The sequence below is a fragment of the Schistocerca serialis genome, chromosome 8 (assembly GCF_023864345.2).
Source record: "Schistocerca serialis cubense isolate TAMUIC-IGC-003099 chromosome 8, iqSchSeri2.2, whole genome shotgun sequence".
Taxonomy (NCBI): Eukaryota; Metazoa; Arthropoda; class Insecta; order Orthoptera; family Acrididae; genus Schistocerca; species Schistocerca serialis.
The window spans coordinates 118,721,510-118,748,391 of record NC_064645.1 but is presented as its reverse complement, the minus strand read 5'-3'; the positions used below and the strand labels follow the sequence as shown (position 1 = coordinate 118,748,391).

General features: G+C 42.5%; 1 protein-coding gene across 4 annotated transcripts in view; it reads right to left on the bottom strand.

Moving 5' to 3' along the window:
* The window catches only part of LOC126416167 (synaptotagmin 1-like), a 986,421-nt gene that overhangs the window by 356,593 nt on the left and 602,946 nt on the right, over positions 1-26,882 (bottom strand). For 2 of the 4 annotated variants that reach the window (XM_050083736.1, XM_050083734.1), the window contains exon 1: positions 20,397-20,618. The exons of 1 other annotated variant lie outside the window; for it this stretch is intronic. The gene's annotated coding sequence lies outside the window, so the exon portion shown is untranslated. Of the gene's footprint in view, positions 1-20,396; positions 20,620-26,882 lie in introns of those variants that run through there. One more of the 4 variants, XM_050083737.1, reaches the window with a different exon arrangement.

Genomic DNA, 26,882 nt, shown 5'->3' with positions numbered 1-26,882 from the left:
CTCAGACCAATTGGATGACGGAAGCCCCCCCTGCCCCCAACCCCCCCCCCCTCCTACAAAAAAAAAACAACAAAAAAAAGCACACTTCGTTTGTTCAGTCAGGGGTCACTGTATTGTCACTCGTATCGTTTGCGAGTGCGCTGTGATACGACACTAGCATCTGGGAGAACGGCGTTCCAGATACTCGTCTCGCAATCGAGATTTAAATTTTCCGTGGTTACCCTAAATCACTTAATTGGAAATGCTTGGATGATTCCTTTGAAAGACATACAGCCGATTTCCTTTCTCGTTCTTCCCCAACGTTAGCTTGTGTTCCAGTGACTTGTGGGTTAAATCCCAGTCTTCCCTGCTGCATAGAGACGAAAGGTTGGTGTGACCTTGCATTCAGGACGTGACGTCGAAGCTGTGAGAACCGTATGCATTGCCTTGTCGGTACTCTCTACAGGATTAACGCGAAGATTTTCCCCGTAAACTGCACCTATCGCTGTTTGCTGTAAGCCGGAAGCGATCGGCCGTGTTTGTCCGTCGGCTTCCGTGGACGGTGCGTTGTTTGGTGGGGCGCCATGTAGCTGAGAGTTCGATCGCCGTTGATAACGATCGGTCCGGTGTGCGTCTGTCTACATGGCAAACTCATTAGCTGCTTTCAGCAGTAATGCGTCGCCTGTCCCGTACTCCGTCCGTGCTTATCTTCAGCTCACGCGGCAACCGTGTGTTGTTGTACGATCCGTCGGTGAGCAAAAGGAAAACCACAGCGCCTATTCTGCAATTTTTGTGTCTGTAAACCTGGAAACAGTGTTCGACAGAGTAGGGTGGAAAGAAATTAAAGCCTCCACAACAGTATTGTGCTCGATCACTATGCAGGGTGGTCGGAAATTCCCGCTACAGACTTCTAGGACTTGTAGACGTGAGTGAGTACATCGTATTTTGAATAGGAACCCATGTCCGGAAACGTCATCCAACGAGACTACAGAACGTCAAAGTTATAGGCGCGGGCGTGTGTAAATGTACGTATACACGGGGAGATTCCGTGATGATGTTACAGACTTTCTAGGATGATGGAGAACGATAAATGTATTAATATGAAGTAAGGATCCCTGTACCGGAAACGAACGATTCGAAAGTTATAAACGAAAACCGCTCTGATACCTCTGAGAGTTGAATACATGTACCGGTTCTTGTGTTGCGAAGGGTGTAGGGCTGGTAACTTTCAATGGTGGTAGTATGGACAAAAACAAGAAAAAATTTCCAATGAACGTGGGCTCTAAACTGCGTACCTTAACAGGTATGAACACTTGCTCAGTAGAGCAGATGTGTTTCACATTAGCGAAGATGAACGAATGGTCACAGCTCCTCAGGTATGCAATTTAGAGCCCATGTTTATTGGACATTTTTTCTCGTTTATGTCCACACTACCACCACTGAAAGTTACCAGCCCTACACACTTCGCAACACAAGAACCCGTACAGGTGTTCGACTGTCAGAGGTATCAGAACAGTTTTCGTTTATAACTTTCGACTCTTTCGTTTCCGATACAGGGATCCTTACTTCAAATTAATACATTTATCGTTCTCCATCATTCCAGAAAGCCTGTAACATCTTCACAGAATCACCCTGTGGATCTGTGCATTTACAGACGCCCGCGCCCATAACTTTGACGGTCTGTAGTCTCGTCGGATGAAGTTTCCGGACATGTGTCCCTATTCAAAATACGATGTACTCACTCCCCTCTACACGTCCTAGAAGTCTGTAATGGGAATTTCCGACCACCCTGTGTATCGGTACTGCACACGGTCGCGTTGGAAGTGGTACAGTACTGTCTTCCACCAATATGTCATGAGACTTTTCACGGTGATGCTGTTGTATACAGAGGAGCTGCAACGCCAGAAAATGATAGCGAAGTGCAGACAGACCTCTAGATGATCGAGATGTAGTGACTAGGAACTAGTAGTTGACCCTCAGCAAAAACAAATGTAGGATTATAGCAGGTAAGGCAGATATTAGACTGAGATTCACTGGAAGAATACTCAGGAAACTTTGTCCTCTAGCCAAGGACGTAGCTTAAAAAATTCTAGTTCGACCACTACGTGAATATTCTTCGTCAGTCTGTGGTAAGTACCAGATAAGACAGAGGATATACAGATCTAAAGAAGGACAACACTTTTCGTTACAGGTTCATTTAGCAAGAGCTAAAACCACACGGAGGTGCTCAGCCAATTCCAGTAGCAGATGCTGCAAGAGAGGCGTTTTGCATCGCAGTGCGGTTTACTGTTCAAGTTTAGAAAGGCTACGCTCGTAGAAATGGTTCAAATGGCTCTCAGCTCTATGGGACTTAACATCTGAGGTCATCAGTCCCCTAGAACTTAGAATTATTTAAACCGAACTAACCTAAGGACATCACACACATCCATGCCCGATGCAGGATTCGAACCTGCGACCGTAGCGGTCGCGCGGTTCCAGACTGTAGCGCCTAGAACCGCTCGGCCACACCGACCGGCTAGAGAAGTTCGAGCTCACACGCATGCTTACCACGAATTGTTCTTCCTGTGCACCATACGCGAGTGGAACAGGAAAAGGGGGAAATGATAGTGCTACACAAAGTACTTCCGCCAGTCGCAGTGGGGTGGTTTTTGCAGTATTCATGTAGAAGCAGACGCAGAAGAAGCGCACCCAAGTGGTCAAAAGCAAAGTCAGAGTAAAAATTTGGAAGGACAAGAAGTACAGGCTCGTGTCAAGACAGAGGTAAGACAGTCTCTGTATGTCCATCTTTTTAGAGATGGATGCGGGACTGTTCGATACAGGATGTCAAATTAAACACCTTTGAGCCGTCTAGTACGCAACCTTATTCTATTTGGCAGCCAGTTTCAGCGTTTTACTACGCCATCTTTGATCATAACCGAGCTAGCATCTTCCTACACGTCGGGCCCTGAAGATGTCGTAGTAACACGCTGAAACTGGTTGCCAAATAAAATAAGGTTGGAAACTAAACGGCTGTAAGGTGTTTAATTTGATGTCCTGAGATAAGACAGAGTTACAGCTTTTAATTCTTATCGTTCAGTTTGTGCGTCAAAGAAGAATAATGAAACTGAAAGAAAATTTTGGAAAAGGAGTAAAGTTGGAGGCGGACTGTTATGAATGTTCAGCTTTGTAGACGACATGAGCCGCCTGTCCACAAATAAAGAAGAGTTACGAGAGCAGTGGAAAAGAATGAAGAGAATTGTGGATTAAGGGTAAACAAAGCAAAGACGAAGCTGATTGGTGTGATTAAATGGCCGCGTGTGAGTCTTTCAATTAGATGCCACTCCGGTGACTTGCGTGTCCTTAATCTATCCGTGTTACGCAACCAGGGAAAGGGGAGCTAAGTTTAACGTTCAGTCCTCGTATATTTGAGAAGTGAAAGCTAGATTAAAAGCAAACTGAAACTTCCCTGATGCGACCGGCTTTCGATCACGCTTTGTCTTGAATTCCAGACAGGCACTTTACCGGTCGACCACCGAGCCCGACACGAAGGTAACAAGAAGTAGCGGAAGGAGAATAACGACTCCTTAAAACAAGACTGAACGACCAAGTAATACAGGAAAGGTAAGGATTCTGCAATATAGGAAGGACGAATACTGCTCAATAGAGCCAAAACAAGGGCGGTATTACAAGTAGACCATCACAGGCGAAGAAATGTATTTTCAGTCAAAGAACTCCGCTCCTATCAGTTCCTAAAAGTGTGCAACTGGAGCAAAGTATCCAAACAAGAACAAATTAAAAGCATTTGGTGTGGATGGTGTAAAGTGAGATACCTGTCTTACGGTGCATGAAATATTTTTCGGACCGTTTTTATTTCGACCACAGTGTAGCCTATATAAAGAGATCGAAGACAGTAAGAGGATATTAGTGTTTAACTACCTGTCGACAACGAGGTCATTAGAGACGGAGTTCGAGCTCGGATAGTGGAAAGATGGAGAAGTAAATCGGCCCTGCCCTTTCAGTGGAACAAACCTGGCAAACGTCTGAAACGATTTAGCGAAATCAGGGGAAACCTAAGTTTAGATGTCCGACTACTCTGATTTCTGACACTGTTACATAAGTTTTGAAATGTGACGAAGGTTTGTCTTTTTATGAAGTATACATCTGTGAAGTATAAACGTGTACCGTCAGTGTATGGATGTGTATTAGTTCATAATCTATCATGTGACAGTCATCGCGGTTCCAAACTGAAGCGCCTAGAACTGCTCAGCCACCCCGGCTGGCGCTTCAGTCCGGAACCGCGCTGCTGCTACGGTCGCAGGTTCGAATCCTGCCCCGGACATGGATGTATGTGATGTCCTTAGGTCAGTTAGGTGTAAGTAGTTCCTAGTCTAGGGGACTGGTGAACTCAGATGTTAAGTCCCATAGTGCTTAGAGCTATTTTGAACACCTGTGCACTCTTACGCAATTCATCATCTAACAGACATCAGTGGAATGTTGTGTGTGTGGACACCTTAGTTACACAAGGCGCTTTTTAATTTGTTATTTTATTTGTGACAAACCGGTTTTTTAACAAACCTGTGTGGAAAGTGCTGCACACTGCCCTCTATAATGTCAGCATGGTATGTATGATATAATCAAAATGGAACAGTAAGACTAATAACAAGTTCTTTAAGACAAGTTCTTTAAGTCTTAACTGTTGAACCGATCATAAGGAATCAATACTACTGAATGAGACCTTAGCTATTAAAAGTTTCTTCAGAATAAAACTTCTAGCTGGTGCGACGAATGACAACTTGCTGTAAATGTAGAAAAATATAAGTTAATGCAGATGAGAAAGAATCCCGTAATGTCCGAATACAGCATTAGCGGTGTGTTGCTTGACATACGACCTCGATTAAATATCTAAGGTGTAACGTTGCAAAGTGGAATGAAACAGAGCAAGCATATAAGGATTGTACAGTGGAAGGCGAATGGTCAACTTCGGTTCATTGGGAGAATTTAGGAAAGTGTGGTTCACCTGGAAAGGAGACTGCTTATACAAGACTAGAGCGACCCATTCTTAAGTACTGCTCGAGTGGCTTCTGTCTCGGGTTCTTCGGCCGACGTTCATCTAATGATTTTACTGACGTTTCGCCAGCACGAGTGGCTGACATTGTCAAAGCTTCACCCTCCATTGCCGGTGGTGAACTGGAGCCGAGCTCGCGACCGCAGACTATATGCACCTGGCGCGCCAACGTCCGAGGGCTTCTCCGCGGTCATTTCCGGTGCGGTTCTCCTCTTGCTACCTGCGATGGTCGTTCGCTGCAGTACGGGAAGCCAGGATTCGTTTACCTTAAGGCTTTCCTCTTTCTTGTTGAAACTGTTCGCTTGTTTTTTGTATTTCTACAGCTTCTCTGAACAAGCGCGTATGATAATGCTTCTCTACAGCCAGAACTTCGGTGTCGGCGAATGTTATTACGTGGTCGGTCTCACTCAGTGCGTGCTCCGCCACGGCCGATTTCTCCATCTGCCCCAACCGGCAATGTCGCTTATGTTCTTTGATCCTGATGTTGATTGATCGTCCAGTTATTACAACAAAAACTTTTCCGCATGCGCATGGTATACGGTATATTCCCGACATTGCAAGCGGGTCCCTTTTCTCCTCTGCCGATCTAAGACACTCTTTGATCTTCGTTGTCGGTTTGAAAATCGTCTTTACGCCATGTTTGCGCAATATGCGGCCGATTCTGTCCGTCACTCCTGGGAATGTATGGCAGAAAGGCCGTACCCGACATTTCTTTTTCTGATTCCTTACTTCGCCGAGTGTTTGGCTCTGTTACACTTCTAATATAACTTGTGGAGTACCCATTGCTCCTCAGAACACTTTCCAGGTGTTGCATTTCGCGTCTGAGGTGCTGCGGCTCACATATTCGTCCTGCTCGTGTTACGAGCGCATTAATCATGCCTCTTTTCTGGCTCGGGTGGTGGTTTGATAGTTTTTGCAGGTATCGGTCCGTGTCTATCGCTTTTCGATACACGCTGTGTCCCAAGTTTTCACCATCCCTTGTGACCAGCACATCTAGAAATGGCAGTTTTTTGTCCTTTTTTAATTCCACGATAAATTTTATGTTGGCATGGAACCCGAGACAGAAGCCAATAGGCAGTTTGTCAACAAGTGGCCACGAAAGCCTTAACAATTTTGTACTGCTCGAGTATCTGGGATCCGCACCAGGGCGGATTGAAGGAAGACACCGAAGCATTTCAGAGGCGAGCTGCTAGATTTATCATCGGTAGGTTTTATCAACACACAGATATTACGGAGATACTTCGGGAACTCAAATGGGAATCTCCGGAAAGAAAGCGACGTTCTTTTGGAGGAACGCTACTGAGAAAACTTAGAGATCCAGCGTTTCAAGCTGACTGCAGAACGATTCTACTACCGTCGACGTACATATCGCATAAGGACCACGAAGATAACAGAAATTAGGGCTCGTATGGAGGTATGTAGACAGTCGTCTTTCCCTCGCTCTATTTGCGAGGAGAACGGAAAACGAAAGCCCACTAGCGGTAAAAGGTACCTCCCGCCAGACACCGTACGGTGGCTTGAGGAGTATGTACGTAACGGTGGATGTAGAACAGGTTCCAAACTGCATTGCTCCAACTTGAGGAAACAGATAATTTAGTTACCAGAAGGACGTAACTTTTCGTAATTTTCAATAAATTCATTTTAAAATCAGATAAGGTGAAGGAGAACAATGAATTTAATCACACAGATTTCTAAAATCATCAAGAACTGACGTGGCAGTACAGGTCCAATATTTCCAGATGTATTCGTTTAGGAAAGATGAATATAAGATTTGACATATATCTGCAGCATTGCGATGTTCCAGACCCTTGATAGACTACATAGGCATTCAAACGACGAAATTTCTTTTTCACGACGAATATAATCGTTATTACTGCTTGTGTAATTCACAAAATCACTGCTTGACGTTACATCACAAAATTCAATGTTGTAAGAGGACTATTCGGAAAGTAAGGTCCGATCGGTTACGAAATGAAAACCACTGTGAAAATATTTTCTGTGCATCGTTAGCTACGCCTTCCAGCTTCTTCTCTACGGAGGTGCCGCTTCGACATTTTTCGTTGCGCTGTACCACCTTTCCAGTACCCTCGTCACAGAAGGCTGTGCTTTCTGGAAATTCTCTTCGCTGGTCGCGAGCTCATTGTATGTGCCAAAAAGTTGTCTTCATAGCCAGCGGTTCATGTGAGCAGAGATGAAACTCAGGGGGAGCCAATTACGGGCTGTATTGTGGGTGATCAAACAATTCCCATCGAAAACGCTGCAGGAGCATCTTCATTGCCCCTGCAGAGTGCGGCCGAGATATGTCGTGAAGGAGGAAACGCATGATAGTTATGTGGGCTGCATGACATCAGGCGAAATTGCTCATCATTCCCACTTACTTGGTGGGAGAGACTATTTCCTGGGCATCTTTGCGTGCTCACTGTGCGCTCAGAACTGAAATAGCGACGTGGCGGGCATACTAGAGACACAATGGAACACATCCGTGCAACGCTTCGTAGCATTTTTGCTGTGGTTTCCATTTCATGCCCGATCAGGACCTACTTTCCGAATAGCCCTCGTAGAAGTGCACATGTGTCAAGAAAAATCGACGTTGTGGTCCTGATATACACAAACATCCCACAGATGACAATGGCTGTTGAAACCAACCACAAAACATATTTTGGAAACGTGCGCGAGATTCTGCCGCTTTCACTGTGTCTATTACAAAACTAGTCGGCAGCAGTTACTATAGGAAGAGAGTCCTTCTCGGTTTAGACTGAGATATAAAGCAGGCTGATGACTATCTGTGCCTCCACAGGAAGAAAAACGCCAGGAGATTTATGAACGCAGGCCTCCAGTCGGTACAATGATTTCCAGCCTAGGCGTGGTCGAGACAATCGATGCCTATCATTTCGGCTTCGTACAAGGGTAATCAACGTACGAGTGTGATATTGTCTTCATGCCTGGTAACGGAAGAAAGACTAAGAAATTAAAACAGTCGCAGAAATAATTCCTTTGACATTGCGTATTGGAATGTGATATTCTACGCATTTCGTTAAGAAAGGAATTAAGAACTGAAATACGCACTCTCTCCAGCAATCAGTTCTATGTTACACCTGCTGAAGCTACCGAACAGGCTTTGTTACATTAGGGTAAGTTTTTAACTGATCTGAAGGTAGTCGTCACTGACGGAAAGAAGTAGAATGACGACAATGTTTGTGATCATCGACTCCAATTAAAGAAAGAATATCAAGAAGTAATAATGTGAACGGGAAGTCATAGTAATTACCCTCAAGAATCAGCTAGCAACAGTAAAGATGAATATAAAAACGAGCAACGCATATTAAAAGAAACATGAATCACAATTGCTGTTTACGGCGACTGTTGTGCAAATTGAACGCCAGAAAAATAATAGAGAATATGAAAGAAAATTTTGATCAGAAGTATTAAGGTTACAAAATAGTAGTGTCCCTCCACAAAAAGCCAGTAACGTTCAGAAAAAGAGGTACCGAAATGGCTGACTGGAGTAAGGTATAAATAAAACAAAGAAAAATTAATAAAAAGTTCAGAAACAGGAGTATTAAATCCACTCAGAGGAATAATTTTAAAGAAAGAGAGATGAAAATTCCCATCTGCGGCAGCAGCTGTGTGTATTGAGGTTTCATCTTCCTATTCTTCTTCTTTCATTCTATTCTTGTTATGGAAGCTACAGTTTTCTTAAGCTGAAGTTTCATGTGCGTGAGTACTATATAAAAAATGAGAGTGGCTGTAGGCGTTATTGTCTTTGGGGCATTCAGTCCGAAGACTGATTTGAAGCAGCTCTCCCTGCCAGCCTGCCTTGTACAAGAAACAAAACTCGTCTATTAAATTAAGGCCTCAATACTTTATCTGATTCCTTCTGCGTCGCCTGACGTAATTCAGCTAGACTCCATTACCCTTGCTTCACTTTTGTTAACATTTGTCGTATAATCATTTCTCGAGACACTGTCTGTTCCGTTTAACTTTGCCGCCTCTGAATCAGTATGATACAAAATACACAATAGTAAAGTTCGTCATTAGTTATATTGTTAAATAGACGCTGCAAGAACTGATTTTATACCTTAACCGAGATCGAGTTCAACCTTCTCTTAACATCACTACTGTACTTTTCTATATGCCTGAAAGTGATCCTTGGGGCAGGTCATATGTCAAATACAAATTGTTAGGGTCGGGATTAAAAATAGATAAATAATTATTATTAAGACCGCTGTTTCTTCGCTGTACATAACGCATAGAACTACGTGCTTTAACTATGAGGTCTAAAGAAAGCACACAAAACATCAAGAAACATTAGGCTGGTATGTCGAATCACTGAGAAAGTGTTGGGTATTCTTGGTAGACCTTGTACCATGTTTATAGCGAGCTTACATCGAACGAATTTGTATCTACGGCCGGATAAATCGACTGAGACGGTTTCTTTAGCCTGACCGATGGAATCGGCATAGGAGAGGGTTTGTCGCTAAATTTGAAGATAAAATTTTGCGATTAACCAGAGCACCGCAGCAGAATTACAGCCTGACGCTCTACACGCCAGTTTATACACTCTAGTCTCCGTTGCAGTGAGATAAACATTCTCTTGACTGAGTTTATGTGTAAAAGCACAGCTGATTACTGGCGCGACGACGTATTAAAAAGTTATTTTAGCACGTATGTACAATGTATGCCTGCAATCTTTACTCTGATTACTTTAGTAATCTGACACAAATGCGAGACTAAGGAAAGAGAACAAGGCACAACACTTATTACATCACCAAGGTCCTATTTTTGGTGCCATATTAGAGCGCACCTTGTTTGAGATCTCAAACTATATTCTTGCGCATTGAATGTTCTTCCACGACCACCGAATAAACCAATTTTTACGAATTTTGACATAGTGTACAGACACATTTCCGGTCTAAAACAGTTACATGCCAATAACTTACACCATCTCCTTTACATTTTGTTGCTGAATATCAACTGGAAAGAAGAGACTGTCCATCTGTTTATACTTCTTTAGCGGTAATTAAGGGGTTAATGTAAGGCCTATACCCTCTGCATTATCTCTTGGGATAGCTAGCTATGACAAAACTGTTCCACCCAGTGTGCAACATATATATGAGGCAGGCGATATACTCTCAGACATCAAGAAAAATGTAAAAATTTCTACTCCAAAGAACGCACATCGTCAGGTGTGAATATTACTGAATCATCAGTTTACTAAGCCAAGGCTGCAAATACTGACACAAATAACTTGCCGAAGAATGGGAAAGCTGGTAGAAGCCGACCTCTTTTGGGAAGATGAGATTGAGTTCCGAAGAAATACACAAAGCAATACTGATCCTGGGACTTACCCTGCGAAACAGGTTGAAGAAAGGAAAACCTATAGCGTTTGTAGGATTACGGTAAGCTTTCGAAAATGTTGACTGGAATAAACTCTTTGAAATTCTGAAGGTAGCAGGGATAAAATACAGGGAGCGAACAGTTGGCTACAACTTGTGCAGAAACCAGATTGCTGTTACAAGTGTCGAAGGGCATGAAATGGAAGCAGCATTTCAGAAGAGACGGAAGAGGGATGTAGACTCTTCCCAATCTTATTTTATCAGTACAATGAGTAAACAGTATATGGAACTAAGGAGATATTTGTAAAGGAAATTAAAGTTCAGAAAGACGAAATAAAACCTTTGAGAATTGCTGACGGCATTATAATACTGTCAAAAACAGAAAAGGGCGTGGAAGAATAGCTGAATGGAATTGATAGCATCTATTAATGAGATTATAACATCAACATTAGAAAAGGTAAAACGAGGTGAATAGAATGTTGTCGAATTAAATCAGGTGATGAAGGAAGATTGAAATTAGGAAATGAAGCACCAAAAGTGGTTTATGAGTTTTGTTATTTGGGTAGCAAAATGACGATGGCCAAAGTAGAGAGGATGTAGAATGCAGATTGGCAGTAGAGAGAAAATCATTTCGGAAAAAGAGAAAGTTGTTAACGTGGATTATGACTTTAAATGTTAGGAAGTATTTTCTGAAGATGCTTATGTAGTGTACAGCGTATAGCCTTGTGCGGAAGTGAAACGTGGATGAGAAACTGCGCACACAGGAAGTGATGCAAAGTATTCTAAATGTGTTGCTATAGAAGAATACTGAAGGTTACAAGCGTGGAACGAGTAAATGAGGAGGTACTGAGTCGATAGGTGGAAGAAATAAATTTATGGCTCGACTTCACTAAAAGGAGGCATCGGTGGATTGGACACATCCCAGGCATCAAGAAATCGTCTGTTTGGTAGTGGAACATTGGGTGGGATATTAGAGGGAGATCATGGTTCAAGTAAAGTAAGCGGTTGGAAACGTACGTAGGTTGTAATAGTTATGCAGGTGTGAAGAGACTCGCACGGAATAACGTAGACATTGCATCAAACTTTTCGATCTGAAGCCCCTCAACAACAACAATGACAGAGGGAGCTATCCAAAGAGAGAATAAACTTGAGAAAAATAACGTTTGCTAGACTTTATTTACACAAACAATGTTATCTACATCTACATCTACATCCATACTCCGCAAGCCACCTGACGGTGTGCGGCGGAGGGTACCTTGAGTACCTCTATCGGTTCTCCCTTCTATTCCATTCTCGTATTGTTCGTGGAAAGAAGGATTGTCGGTATGCCTCTGTGTGGGCTCTAATCTCTCTGATTTTATCCTCATGGCCTCTTCGCAAGATATACGTAGGAGGGAGCAATATACTGCTTGACTCTTCGGTGAAGGTATGTTCTCGAAACTTTGACAAAAGCCCGTACCGAGCTACTGAGCGTCTCTCCTGCAGAGTCTTCGACTGGAGTTTATCTATCATCTCCGTAACGCTTTCCCGATTACTAAATGATCCTGTAACGAAGCGCGCTGGTCTCCGTTGGATCTTCTCTATATCTTCTATCAACCCTATCTGGTACGGATCCCACACTGCTGAGCAGTATTCAAGCAGTGGGCGAACAAGCGTACTGTAACCTACTTCCTTTGTTTTCGGATTGCATTTCCTTAGGATTCTTCCAATGAATCTCAGTCTGGCATCTGCTTTACCGACGATCAACATTATATGATCATTCCATTTTAAATCACTCCTAATGCGTACTCGCAGATAATTTATGGTATTAACTGCTTCCAGTTGCTGACCTGCTATTTTGTAGCTAAATGATAAAGGATCTATCTTTCTGTGTATTCGCAGCACATTACACTTGTCTACATTGAGATTCAATTGCCATTCCCTGCACCATGCGTCAATTCGCTGCAGATCCTCCTGCATTTCAGTACAATTTTCCATTGTTACAACCTCTCGATACACCACAGCATCATCCGCAAAAAACCTCAGTGAACTTCCGATGCCATCCACAAGGTCATTTATGTATATTGTGAATAGCAACGGTCCTATGACACTCCCCTGCGGCACTCCTGAAATCACTCTTACTTCGGAAGACTTCTCTCCATTGAGAATGACATGCTGCGTCCTGTTATCTAGGAACTCCTCAATCCAATCACACAATTGGTCTGATAGTCCATATGCTCTTACTTTGTTCATTAAACGACTGTGGGGAACTGTATTGAACGCCTTGCGGAAGTCAAGAAACACGGCATCTACCTGTGAACCCGTATCTATGGTCCTCTGAGTCTCGTGGACGAATAGCGCGAGCTGGGTTTCACATGACCGTCTTTTTCGAAACCCATGCTGATTCCTACAGAGTAGATTTCTCGTCTCCAGAAAAGTCATTATACTCGAACACAATACGTGTTCCAAAATTGATATTCAGTTTCTTGAGTTCAGTGTCTCATCCACATACTGAAGATAACTGCAAAATACAAGAAACTGAAACATAATAATTATTTTTTATACTTTTTTCAACACAACTTGTCAGCAGATTAAACCATTGCTGCAAATAAATAAGTCCGATGCACAGTCCTCAAAACATTTGAGAAGTGTGGAAAATGCAAGTAATGTGTTCAATATTAAATTTATTGATCAATTTAATTGAGATCTACTATTTGAAGGTGTTAAGCTGTCATAAAAAAGATTGGTAAACTGATGAGATGAAATAGTTCATTGAAAACAGGTCCCGTAGTTTCAGTGTAAGAATGCGCCTCCCTTCCTGAATGAGTCTGAAGGAGCACAGCCATTGGCGGTATAAGAAATTATAGCCTTAGGATCTCTTCTTCGTTTAATAATTCCACTTTTCTTAGTAAAAGCTTTATACAGCCGCAACTGCATAAATTCTTCCCTGTTTTTGACAACCGGCTTCGACAGATAGAACTATTGTCTGCTGATCTTCAAACAATATTTCTTGCACAACATTTTCATTGTAAGTCAGAACCTCATGCCATGTTGTCATAATAGTGGGTAAAATGTAGCACATGATGCAGAAGTATGTCAGAAATAAAACATTTGTAATTAAACAGCCCTTAAGCACGTGGCCATGTCCGTATACGTAGGGCTCACAGGTGATTTTTAAGTCTTAAAAATCACAATATACAGTAAAATGCTCATATGCACATCCGGTTACCTTTGCGTGACATGTTCCATACATTGATGGTCCACTTCAGATGAATTTAAACCATATTCCTAATCTAAGTTGGATCGTCAGTGTATGGAACATGTCACGCAAACGTCAACAGCTTGCAGACATGCATTTTCCTGTATATTGTGATTTTTAAGACTCAAAAACCGTCTTTGAGCGCCACGTATTTGTACATAGCCATATGCACAAGATGATTCTTAATTGTAAATGTTTCATTTCTGACAAACCTTTGCATAATGTGCTCCATTTTATCCATCATTATGACAACATGGAATGAGGTTCTAATCGCAATGAACACCTTTTGTAACAAAAAATGTTTGAAGACCAGAAGACGGCAGTTATATCTGTCGAAACCGGTTGTCAAAAATAGAGAAGAATTTATGCAAACTTGGCTATAGACAATTTTTTTACCAAGGAAAGTGGAATTATTAAACGAAGAAAAGATCCTAAGGCTATAATTTCTTATAGCGCTAATTGCTGTGCTAGCATCGTTGATTGAGGAAGGGAGGCGTATTCTTACACTGAAACTACGAGTCCTATAGTCAATGAAATTTTTCAATTCACCATTCTTTTTATGATGACTTAAAGCCATCAAATACAAGATAACAATTAAAATGGCCAATAAATTTAACACTGGACACATTACTTTTATTTTCAGAACCAGAAGATGACAGTTATATCTGTCGAAATCCACTGTCAAAAACAAAGAACAATTTATGCGATCTTGGATACAGAAATTTTTTTACAAAGTAAAACAGACCGCTCTTTCTAACTTGTCAACATGAGAACATTCAATTCAGTTGTCTTCATTTGTCCAGCTCCGACGTGACATGTTCCTACAATAATGCTATGCAACTTCCTCAAGACGGTTCCTTACATTTTAGTTTGTTCCCTGTAGCATTTTCCTTCATTTTCTCTTCATAACGATGTCAGATTAGGGGTTCATTAGTTTCATAATAATGATATTCATTAAATAATTTCATGAACAAGAGGGTGTAACCTACAGAGTGTATTTCAGTATCGAAGAATTCGAAATAAGAAGCTTAAAACGTCATTGTAATGGCATTAAACACAATTAAAAACCATCGACCTTCAGAAGTGAATACCTGCGGCTGCAAATGAGTCTTATCACACTGAAATAGGTGGCTTTGTGGAAACTGCTGGCGAAGTGGAACATACCACTTGCTAGAGATTTTAACACTTGTTGGAATCAACAAGCTTCCATACACAATAACTCAGTTTCCTCACAGTGTGAACTAGCTCCCTCAATCTGGGGCGGATGTTGTAAGTTTGGACTGGCCATCTTAAGGCCAGGCTACTTTTATTTTATCCATCCCCTACAAGAAAGTTTTTTGTCTAGATATATCCGTATTGTTTACGATACCTTTGGGTTCGGAGTGTCCGACAAGGATCGTAATTGTCTTTTGCATAAGAATGCAATTATGTGATTCGTTGGACGTGTACATAAGCGCTAGCCAGAAAGCTTGATAGTGGGTGATGCGCATGAGTGATAAGGTCCTTATGGCAGATAGTGAAATGATTTGTCGGCCACAGAACAACGAACATTCCAAACGAAGCTACGAACACGTGCACTATTATAATAGCTGTGGTAGCAGCGGATGTACCAGAACACTGGTCTTGTCCAGTTTATCCTGCCCTTTAGCTAATCCGTCCAGCCATCACGGCTGACCCAGTGTTTCAAGATGGCGAGGCCCTGAGGGTCTACTCAAACAAGGCTTCATAGCAGATAAGCCTGATAAAAGTGCAGTTACGTCGCTCAATATCTTTGAAAATTTAATGGCATAGATTATTATTTGGAAAGTTTTCTATGATTAACTGGAAAAAATGCTACAGATATACAATTAATTGTAGCGCACTTTTGTATGATAGTTTAGGAAAAATAAGTGTCTCAGAATGGATCATTCTCCGGCAGGGAAAAGACGATGCTCACGTTATGACAGAAAAACCTCTTACTTAGCTATGTAAAAATCGTATCTCATAACCGAGTAGATGAAGTAAACACAAATATTGCAAAGCACTTTTTAGCTGTGGGACGATGGAAATGAAGATAATTGAAATGTTGAAAGAACAACGAATCACTTTCGTTAGAAAGGGACCTCCGCGTCTTTATTAAATAAATGTTCACTGGTGTGGCACCGGAAAAACTTGCAAAACAGAACAAAACATATCTTCTCATCTAGCAGGGAGAATTGGGGATTAGGGTGGAGGGAAGGAATAAAGAAGCCCGATAATGCGAGTAGTTAATTATGTATATAGATGATTAATCTGTTGGTTTTGATGAGTCAGGTTTCGAGTATCGAAATATGTGACATAAATGACTGTACGTTTTGATTGCATTGACTTACAAGTCTGAAAGTTATACAGCGTCAAGGGAGTGTACACGCTAGTATTTCAAATATATTTCAACTTGATACCTCTACCCATTCCTGAGAAAAAGGTCTGTAAACAGACAGACGTAAAGAAGGACAACAAAGTAATCCAATAAGGGTTTCGTTTTTACCGACTGAAGCACGTAACCCTAAAAATGGACGTAATTGTGGCTGGTACATCATTCCGGAGCGAGACGCTAAATATAAAGAATGACTGAACCTGTCAGTTCAACAGCCAGAGCACTACGGCCCACGCGAAAATTCATTATGTGAGGAAGAACATTGCGTGTAAAGTTCTGTAGCAGTCGCTCGGTGAGCAGATATTGTGTCACATACGTCCGGTACAAATTAATCATGGTGTTGAATGCACAGCACGGAAGATTATACCAGGGTAATCCCAAAAGTAAGGTCTCCTACTTTTTTATAAGTACATAGACCTGTTTATTTCTACAATGGTTTACGTCAGCTTACAGCTTGAACATTTAGCTATTTTTCGACATAATCACCATTTCTGTCGATGCATTTTTGTAGACGCTGTGGCAGTTTTTGTATGCCCATGTCATACTAGCTCGCCGCCATGTTGTTCAGAAAGTTATCAACCTCTTCTTTCACCTCATCGTCGGAGCTGAATCGTTGGGACCACAATTAACGCTGACAGGTACTGTGAGACTCTGAAAAAATTCAAACGGGCAATTCAGAACCGGAGAAGAGGAATGTTGAGCAAGGGCGTACACATTCTCCATGACAACGCTCGCACACACATCGCTCCGCAAACCGTTGCTCTCCTGCAACAGTTTCAGTGGAACATCCATCCTATAGTCCTGACTTGGCGCCCAGTCACTATCACCTGTTCCCTAGGCTAAAAGAACATTTGGCCGGAAAGTGATTCAGATCCGACAACGAGGTGAAAGAAGAGGTTCATAACTTTCTGAACAGCATGGCGGCGAGCTGGTATGACATGGGCATACAAAAACTGCCACATCGCCTACAATAATGCAGCGACAGAAATGGTGATTATGTCGAAAAACAGCTAAATGTTCAAGCTGTAAACTGATGTAAACCATTGTAGAAATAAACAGGTCTATGTACTAATAAAAAAAATAGGATACTTTACTTTTCGGATTACCCTCGTAATACTGCTGTGTCACTCTAGAGACCAGAAGCCTGAGCGTTTGCATTGATAGTAAACTGGCCGTGAGGACATGCAGGAGGTTCAATGAATCGATGGATGGAGAGTGAGGGTTAATGTTCTGATGGGGCTCAACAACTTGGTTTTTATTGACCTTGCAAGAAAATAGGCAAGAAGTATTAACTTTGTGCTCTAAAACAAGGAACTGTTAGATTTATATTAAAATAGTAGTGATCGAATGCCGTGTCGCAAGGTAAACTCCGTTCACAGGACCTAGCGTGTTCATCGGTATCGACCGACCGCCGTGTCACCTCCTTATGGCGTCATTGGATGCGATATGGAAAGCCGTGGTGTCATCACACCGCTCTCTCGTTGTCAGCTGTGGTGACCTGGAGTAGCTACCATTCGGCTCCTCCATTGGCCGCGCTAGGCAGAGTGGGCCTCGTTCCGGTCTTCCAAACAAGGAAAAGTTTCTAGTAACACCGGGAATCGAACCCGGGTCCACCCATGGCAGTCACCCGTACTGACCATTCACCTTTGGAGAAGGACTAATGCTACGTCGTAAGAAATTATAACTTTTTTCCTCTTCTATTGTTTAAAGAAGCAAATAGAAATCAGCTAAAGACTGTAGTAATGCTTTTGAATCCCTTGAGTCGAAGCGATTTCTACCGTCTCACTCGGTACCAGCACAGGAATTTTGTTATCGATGTATATTACTCTCGGTGGAAGCTCGGAACATGGAACTGGAAGGGTTCTTTAATTCCTGTACATAAATGCCTGTAATTTCGCGACTACTACCAAGACATTTTTAGGTACAGGAGCATTGATTATGTCAATAAATCTCACAGTTTACGAATGGTTTTTTATAGCAGTTACAGAAGTATAAGGTGGGGCACAGCTCGGTACCAGATAAAACATAATAGCCAAAGTAGGCGCATGTTAGAAAGAGTCGCTGTACGCTTTGATCATAAGGATTAAAGAAATTTGACAGGAGTTACCGATTTAAATGCACAGGAAGTTAACCATCTTTGGAGTAATGACTTTCGGTAAGCGGCAAAGGAATCAGAAATCAATAGCGTACGCAAGCGCTGCCGGACGCAGCCGAGTCGGCGTATCGCAAGAAGGCGAACTCGTCTGGTTTGCTGCAATTTGTATTTCTTATTTACAGCATAGCTGTCGTGTATTCCAGTCACAGGGGTTACTGAGGCAGCGAAACACACAATTAACAGAAAAAAAGTCATGGGTCTGATTTTCCAGATTGACGGCGCACTCTCAGAAATTGGCTGTATCTTGCAGTATATTACTGAAGTAATTGCCATACCGTTAAAGTGGGTATTGTAACTATAGTTAGCGCTTATAATTACTATTTCCTTCCACCTTCAACTAAATCAGAACGCATTAGTTGTGAGTTTTGCTATCAATACGTTGTCAAACAAAAATTAAGAAATTTTCATACTGATTTTTGATGATTTCACACAACTGTTCTTTTGGAATGTTGCTTTTAGTGTCGTCTATACTTTCATCATGGCCTATAATACCTTTTATAGGTGAGATGTTTAGATCTGACATGTGATGAAAAATTGAAGCATACGAAACGTATCGCTTAAATTACACGCAAAGCTGTCGACACTGTGGTTAACATCAAATGGGAAAACACTGCGACAATGTTCTTAAAATGCATCAAAATTTATCATTCTCTGTAGAGACAGTAAATTTTGTACTTACTAGTTTAGATTGCTCATTAGCCATTTTCAGATCAAAGTGTATAATCGTTGCACATTTAACATGTCAGTAATAATTGTGATGACTTGCGTTGTTATAAATTGCACTGTTAACGTCGTACAAAACTGATACGTAGCTGCTGCGTTTAACGCGTTATTGAGTCATTTATTCATGTTGTTTCTGAACAAGTTAGGAGAGAGATTTCTTTGACGCAGGACATGTGTAATGAACATGAATCTGAGTTTTTAAATTGCTAGTGAGTAGTGGAAACTTAGAAGTGTAGAAGTTACGAAATTTGTGAAACAGTACGGTATAAAAAGTATATTTCGCCCTTAGGGAGTAACGGGTACTGTGGTGTCGCATAGGTCTATAAAATACGCCTATAAAGTGTTAAGGTGACTCATATATGATGAGCTTATTTCAATAGTGGTACTAGTCCATTTTTGTTCATATTGAGACACAGAGTCCTAAAGTTAAATGAGAGCTGAAAAATCTGAAAAATCTGTAGTTAAGATACCAGAAATATTCAAGCACATGGTTCTTGCTAGAGATGAACCTTTCTTTCTGTTTGTTTGGCTCATTAATTTCACAAGCATTATAGACAGAAAAGTGCAGGTAATGGACTTGTACCACTATTGAAATAAGCCCTTCATATTTCCCTTAGTGGAGTAGTGTCAAAAATTTCTGGGTACAGCCACCATACTGTTCATTTTCTGCGATAAATGCTTCCGTGTCGTACTTGAAATTCTTATATCTACGATTCGTCTATGCACGTGAAGATCATGAGTTTTGTTGAGTTTTATTCGGAGACGCACGAGCGAGCAAAAGTAGGTGGCGTGGGCGACATTGTGCTTTACGCAAATGTGGAGAGATACTGAGATGACTTTCATAATATACATCGATTTCTTCCAGTCCCGACGGAGATCGTAACTTACGTGATAATTAACCTTCTTAGAATCTATGTTTGTATTTATTACATATTTAACACGTCAAAAATGTTCGTGAGTGGATTAAGGTAGGGAGTGAGTATCCGATACCGTATTACTGCGAAGGCGATTGTGCTGTAACGCGATGTAAAATAATTTTCGTTTCGCAGGTAAGTAATGTCTAGATGCTATTTTGTATTTCTGCAAGATACGCCTGTAAAATGATTAGGGGTTTTATACAGCTCCGTTAGTGCGTTAGAGTATTGGAAATTTCTGGATACAGGCGCCATGCTCTACATTCTCTGTAACGTGCCCATTAATATGAGATTTAGTGGGCGATATTTATTTTATGTTGCCTGATAAATGAGTTTCTTGTGTGTACGCGCTAATCAAGAGTTTTGCTGAGTTACGGGCAAGTGAAGTAGGCGACGTCGGCGGTAGTAGTTTGAGAGTCTTTACTTATTAAGTGATATGTGGCGACACTGGCAAAGCAGGAGAACCAAGTCCGGTTTCGCCAAGAAACATGGCGGACACATCGAAGAAAAGGAGTGGTACGGGCTCACACGGAATAAGCTGAGCGGCATTTCGCTAGAGGTGAGCGCCAATGGGCGGGGTGGCGGAACGCAAGCGGAGGACGTGGGACCCACCTGGAGAAGTGACCGCGGGCTCAGGCCTGAGGGTGTTCCGTCAGCCCCGCCGCCTCCGCCGCCGTCGTCGTGTTCGCAGGCGCCGCGTCCGCCGCCGCCGTCGCCGTCGCGGGAGAGAGCCTCAGGGGGGAGCGGTCCGGCCGCCGAGTACAGTGGAGTACAGAGGAGCAGGTGGCAGCCAGAGGCCAGCTATCGCATCACTGCCCGGCTCCGTCGCCCCCGCTGCCCCGCGCTGCGATCGGGCAGGGCAAGATGGCGCCAGCTGTGCGTGCCGCGCCGTGCGCACTGGCAGCGACGATCGATACGACGCCCGCCGCCGCGACGCTGGATGGCGGTGGGGGGTGGGGGAGGGAGGGCGCCGGCGTAGCTGTAGCTGTAGCTACGGCGGTGGCGGCGGCGGCCTAGTTGCTCCCCAGCCGCCCACTGCAGCCGGCTGGAGGGGTCAGGGCACTGGGCGCACGTCCCGTTTGGGGTCTGGGTCACCTCTGCCACCAGGGGAGACGTTCTTGAGCACCCAGACCACTCATCAGTTGGTGCCTGGTCTACCGTAGTTACGAAAAACGATAATTGCAGATAACATATCGTGAAAGTACGTGCAGAATCTTCCATGGTCGAGAAAAATCCTTTTGGACATCAACTCACGTCATTTTGAAACCAAAATCACTGTTAAAACCCACGTTTCGACCGTCTTTGGAGTGATCCTCTTCAGGTAGACTAAACTGCTGGTTTCTTGGGACAGTCTCCCATACACACTGTCCTACCTGTGCTGTCATGTGGCAACCAACGTCGCTTTCCTGAACGTCACTAAGCAGTTCAAAGTAAAGATGCTTGTGCGACCACTCCTCCACAGGCGTCTCCAGAAAAATGGCTCTGAGCATTATCGGACTTAACATCTGAGGTCATCAGTCCCCTAGACTTAGAACTACTTAAACCTAACTAACCTAAGGACATCACACACATCCATGCCCGAGGCAGGGTTCGAACCTGCGACCGTAGCACCAGCGCGGTTCCGGACTGAACCGCCTAGAACCGCTCGGCCACAACGACCGGCGGGCGTCTCCAGAACTAGCGGTTCTGGTGCCTGAAGAAGAGTGATGGGCAGACGGTCGAAACGCTAATTTAAATCGCGCTTTCAGGCTCAGAAAGAGTCGGTATAATGCCCTATAGGATACTGTTCAAACATTACTAAACTCTTAAGTAGCCGTGCACCAAATCTGACTCGACTCGTGACACAAGCCGGCCGGTGTGGCCGAGCGGTTCTAGGCCCTTCAGTCTGGAACCGCGCGTCCGCTACGGTCGCAGGTTCGAATCCTGCCTCGGGCATGGATGTGTGTGACGTCCTTAGGTTACTTAGGTTTAAGTAGTTCTAAGTCCTAGGGGACTGATGACCTCAGATGTTAAGTCCCATAGTGCTCAGAGCCATTTTTTGAAAATTTGTGTCCAGCCGGGATTCGAACCTGAGTCTCTTGCTCACTCGGCTCTATGCCATCTGTACACAGTGGTCACTGCAACTGCATGGAGTACCCTAGCATGCCTCCCATCAGACTCAGCTTCCAAACTTAAGCCTCACACTAAAGATACAGTGCCCCTGCTCATCATCCATATTACTCGCGGCATATCGTCGATTTCCTTAAGAGTTCGAGCAAGTTGTGCGTCATATGCACTGCAGGGATCATTGGATGTCATGACCTTAGTGTATGTGCGATCTTTTCGTTTTATATATATATATATATATATATATATATATATATATATATATATATATATATATATATATATATATGAGGTGTGTTTTTTAAGTAAGTACCGTTTCGAAATTAAAAAAAAGACGTGCTAAGATATCTCAATAATTTTATTTTTACATGAAAGCTTGTACCTTAATCTACGCACTGACGCCATTACAGTCTGATTCATCCTTGTTTACGTTGTGTACTGAGTGTTTAAGATGCCTCCGGTAATCGTGAGTGCCGCCGACTGTGAAGTACGGGCTGTTATAAGATTTCTTTGTGCTAAAGGCCTAAAAGCGATCGATATCCATCGTGGTGTCTGTGCAGTTTACGGACAAAACATTATGATGGAATGGCAAGAAAGTGGGTGAGTGCATTTAATGATAGCCGCACAACTGTGCGTGTTGAACAATGGAGTGGGCGTCCTTCGGTCGTTAATGAAAGTTCGGTGCAGGAAGTGGACAATAAGGTGAGAGAAAACAGATGCATTACGATTTCCTCCTTGCGGGATGTCTTTCCTAATGTTTCTCGTAGTGTTTTGTATGGCAATGCGACCGAGCACTTGAATTACCGAAAATTGTGCGCACATTGTGTACCGAAAATGTTGACGGATGTGCACAGAACCAAACGCTTAGACAGTACATTGACTTTCCTTGAGCAGTACCACAATGGCGGTGATGATTTCTTAAGCCAAATAGTTACGAGCGATGAAACATGGGTGGCCTACGTCATACCAGAATCAAAGCAACAGTGCCATTCAGATTCACCGAGAAAACTGAAGTTTAAGCAAACAATTTCTGCCCATAAAATCATGTGCACAGTTTTTTGGGACAGAAAAGGAGTATTGCTTGTGGAATTTCTGCCTCGTAATGAGACAATCAATGCAGCAGCTTACTGTAATACACTGCACAATCTGCGCCGTTCAATTCAGAACAAAAGACGTGACAAGTTGAACAAGGGCATCGTTTTGCTGCAAGACAATGCCCGTCCGCATGTGGCGAATCAGACCAAAGATCTCATCACATCTTTTCGATGGGAAACTCTAGATCATCCTCCGTACAGCCCCAGTCTTGCACCCAGTGACTTCCATCTGTTCCTGCACTTGAAAAAACACCTGGGCGGTCAGCGTCTTCAAGACGATGACGAAGTCAAAACAGTGGTGACGTAGTGGTAAACAAGTCAGGCGGCAGACTTCTATGAGAAGGATATTCAAAAACTAGTACAAGTGCCTCAATATTAACGGAAATTATGTAGAAAACTAGATTAAGGTACAGGCTTTCATGTAAAAATAAAATTATTGAGATATATTAGCACGTCTTTTTTTAATTTCAAAACGGTACTTACTTAAAAAACACGCGTCGTATATATATGCGGCCAATGATCCCTTCAGGGGAGAAGCACAACAAGCTTTAACTCTTACAGGAATCAGCGACGTGCCGTGTTGTGTGTGCTGTCCTTAGGTTAGTTAGGTTTAAGTAGTTCTAAGTTCTAGGGGACTGATGATCATAGATGTTAAGTTCCATAGTGCTGAGAGCCATTTGAACCGACGTGCCGTGAGTAATTAGGCTAATGAACAGTAGCACTGCATCATTAGTATGTGGTGTAAGTTGAGAATTTTGGTCTGATGGGAGGCGGGCTAGGCTAGTCCGTGCAGATTCGGAGACCACTGTGTACATATGACACAGTGTGTCCGGATGGCGTAGTGGTCAGTGCATCTGCCTAGTCAGCGGGAGACTGGGGTTCGAAACCTGGTCCAGCCCAAATAATCAACTGCACATTGATATAAATCAATGCTTAATGGCAGCCAATGTCTTCAGCTATTTTGTGTCTTGATTTGTAGCGGCTGCAGGATCAAATTGGTGTCTGTCGCCTACAGACACAGTTGTTGTTGTTGTGGTCTTCAGTCCTGAGACTGGGTTGATGCAGCTCTCCATGCTACTCTATCCTGTGCAAGCTTCTTCATCTCTTAGTACCTACTGCAACCTACATCCTTCTGAATCTGCTTAGTGTATTCATCTCTTGGTCTCCCTCTACGATTTTTACCCTCCACGGTGCCCTCCAATGCTAAATTTGTGATCCCTTGATGCCTCAAAACATGTCCTACCAACCGATCCCTTCTTCTAGTCAAGTTGTGCCACAAACTTCTCTTCTCCCCAATCCTATTCAATACCTCCTCATTAGTTACGTGATCTACCCACCTTATCTTCAGTATTCTTCTGTAGCACCACATTTCGAAAGCTTCTAGTCTCTTCTTGTCCAAACTAGTTATCGTCCATGTTTCACTTCCATACATGGCTACACTCCATACAAATACTTTCAGAAACGACTTCCTTACACTTAAATCTATACTCGATGTTAACAAATTTCTCTTCTTGAGAAACGCTTTCCTTGCCATTGCCAGTCCACATTTTATATCCTCTCTACTTCGACCATCATCAGTTATTTTACTCCCTAAATAGCAAAACTCCTTTACTACTTTAAGTGTCTCATTTCCTAATCTAATTCCCCCAGCATCACTCGAATTAATTTGACTGCATTCCATTATCCTCGTTTTGCTTTTGTTGATGTTCATCTTATGTCCTCCTTTCAAGACACTGTCCATTCCGTTCAACTGCTCTTCCAAGTCCATTGCTGTCTCTGACAGAATTACAATGTCATCGGCGAACCTCAAAGTTTTTACTTCTTGTCCATGAATTTTAATACCTGCTCCGAATTTTTCTTTTGTTTCCTTTACTGCTTGCTCAATATACTGATTGAATAACATCGGGGAGAGGCTACAACCCTGTCTCACTCCTTTCCCAACCACTGCTTCCCTTTCATGCCCCTCGACTCTTATAACTGCCATCTGGTTTCTGTACAAATTGGAAATAGCCTTTCACTCCCTGTATTTTACCCCTTCCACCTTCAGAATTTGAAAGAGAGTATTCCAGTTAACATTGTCAAAAGCTTTCTCTAAGTCTACAAATGCTAGAAACGTAGGTTTGCCTTTTCTTAATCTTTCTTCTATGATAAGTCGTAAGGTCAGTATTGCCTCACGTGTTCCAACATTACTACGGAATCCAAACCGATCTTCCCCGAGGTCGGCTTCTACCAGTTTTTCCATTCGTCTGTAACGAATTCGCGTTAGTATTTTGCAGCTGTGACATATTAAACTGATAGTTCGGTAATTTTCACATCTGTCAACACCTGCTTTCTTTGGGATTGGAATTATTATATTCTTCTTGAAGTCTGACGGTATTTCGCCTGTTTCATACATCGTGCTCACCAGATGGTAGAGTTTTGTCAAGACTGGCTCTCCCGAGGCCATCAGTAGTTCTAATGGAATGTTGTCTACTCCCGGGGCCTTGTTTCGACTCAGGTCTTTCAGTGCTCTGTCAAACTCTTCACGCAGTATCTTCTCTCCCATTTCGTCTTCATCTACATCCTCTTCCATTTCCATAATATTGTCCTCAAGTACATCGCCCTTGTATAAACCCTCTATATACTCCTTCCACCTTTCTGCCTTCCCTTCTTTGCTTAGAACTGGACACAGACATAGTGATTCACAGACACAGTATAGTCTGTGAATCACTATGAAGTGTATCATACGTCGCATTTGCAGGCTGGGTAATATCTAGGATGGAGGGAAACCTTTTACAAGTGCCTCCTTCCCAGATTTCAAAATTATATAAACAACTGGCGAGTCTGTATAAGCTATGATGTTAATAGGTATATACAGATAACATCTCATTAAAATTGATAGTTACAATGCACCAGACGTAACTCATTTAATGACTCAAATTCAAAACCACTTATCGTTTGTGACAGTTCCATATCTCCTGTGATGAACACAGATCTACAGTCGAGACTGTAGACAGTAAAGGAAATTTCCAAATGGGATTCGTCTCATGACTAATACTGGTTTTTTTATCGTCTCTCATATGTACATACTTGTTGTCAGCGACATGATGCAGTAGTTCAGGTGTATATTTGGAAAAGATATCACAAGTGTACACCTACATCTGTAATATCCAAATCAGTATGAGTTGTGTGACACGCCCCATGTTGCACCTGAGTAATATATCCGACCAGGGAACGCATTTAAAAGCGCCAAGGTCCTAGATTCCAAAACAATACAGACCACTCTTCAGTTATGACCAAGCCTATAGTAGTTCCAATAAGTGATTGCTTTATGGAGAGAACACGTCATTAAATTAGCTAGTACCCATACATGACAGTCATCTTCTTGGAGTCCGCTAGGGAATTTTGTCACTTATAGCTCAACATATTTTGTTGTACACAAGGTTTTAGAATCAGGAGTGCATAGTTTCGGTGGAAATTTGAAAAGCGACTCCAAAATGAGACTCATCATATGATGCAAGTAGTAGGACCATTTGGGCATCTTTATCATTTCTCACATGTTCTTATCTGATGTTATCAACATACTTTTGGAGCCCACGTTGTAGTAGTTTAGATATTTGGAAAGTAACAAGTCAACTTCTACATGCATGGCCTGTGGATGCCTATGTCATATGTGCCACATTCTTTTTTTTTAGTCTGGATAATTTCGGGAATCAGGTGCCACATTTGAACCACCATAGTCACAGTTCACAAAATCATACAGAGCTCTGGTTTTGGTTATCAACCACATTACCTGTAATTCTTGAGACGGCTGGTGTAATAATACACACGTTCATTAACTCAGAAAACAAGGTATTAAGTTAGCAGAATGATATCGTAACAGCTTAATAACTGAACACAAACCTGACAATCACAATAC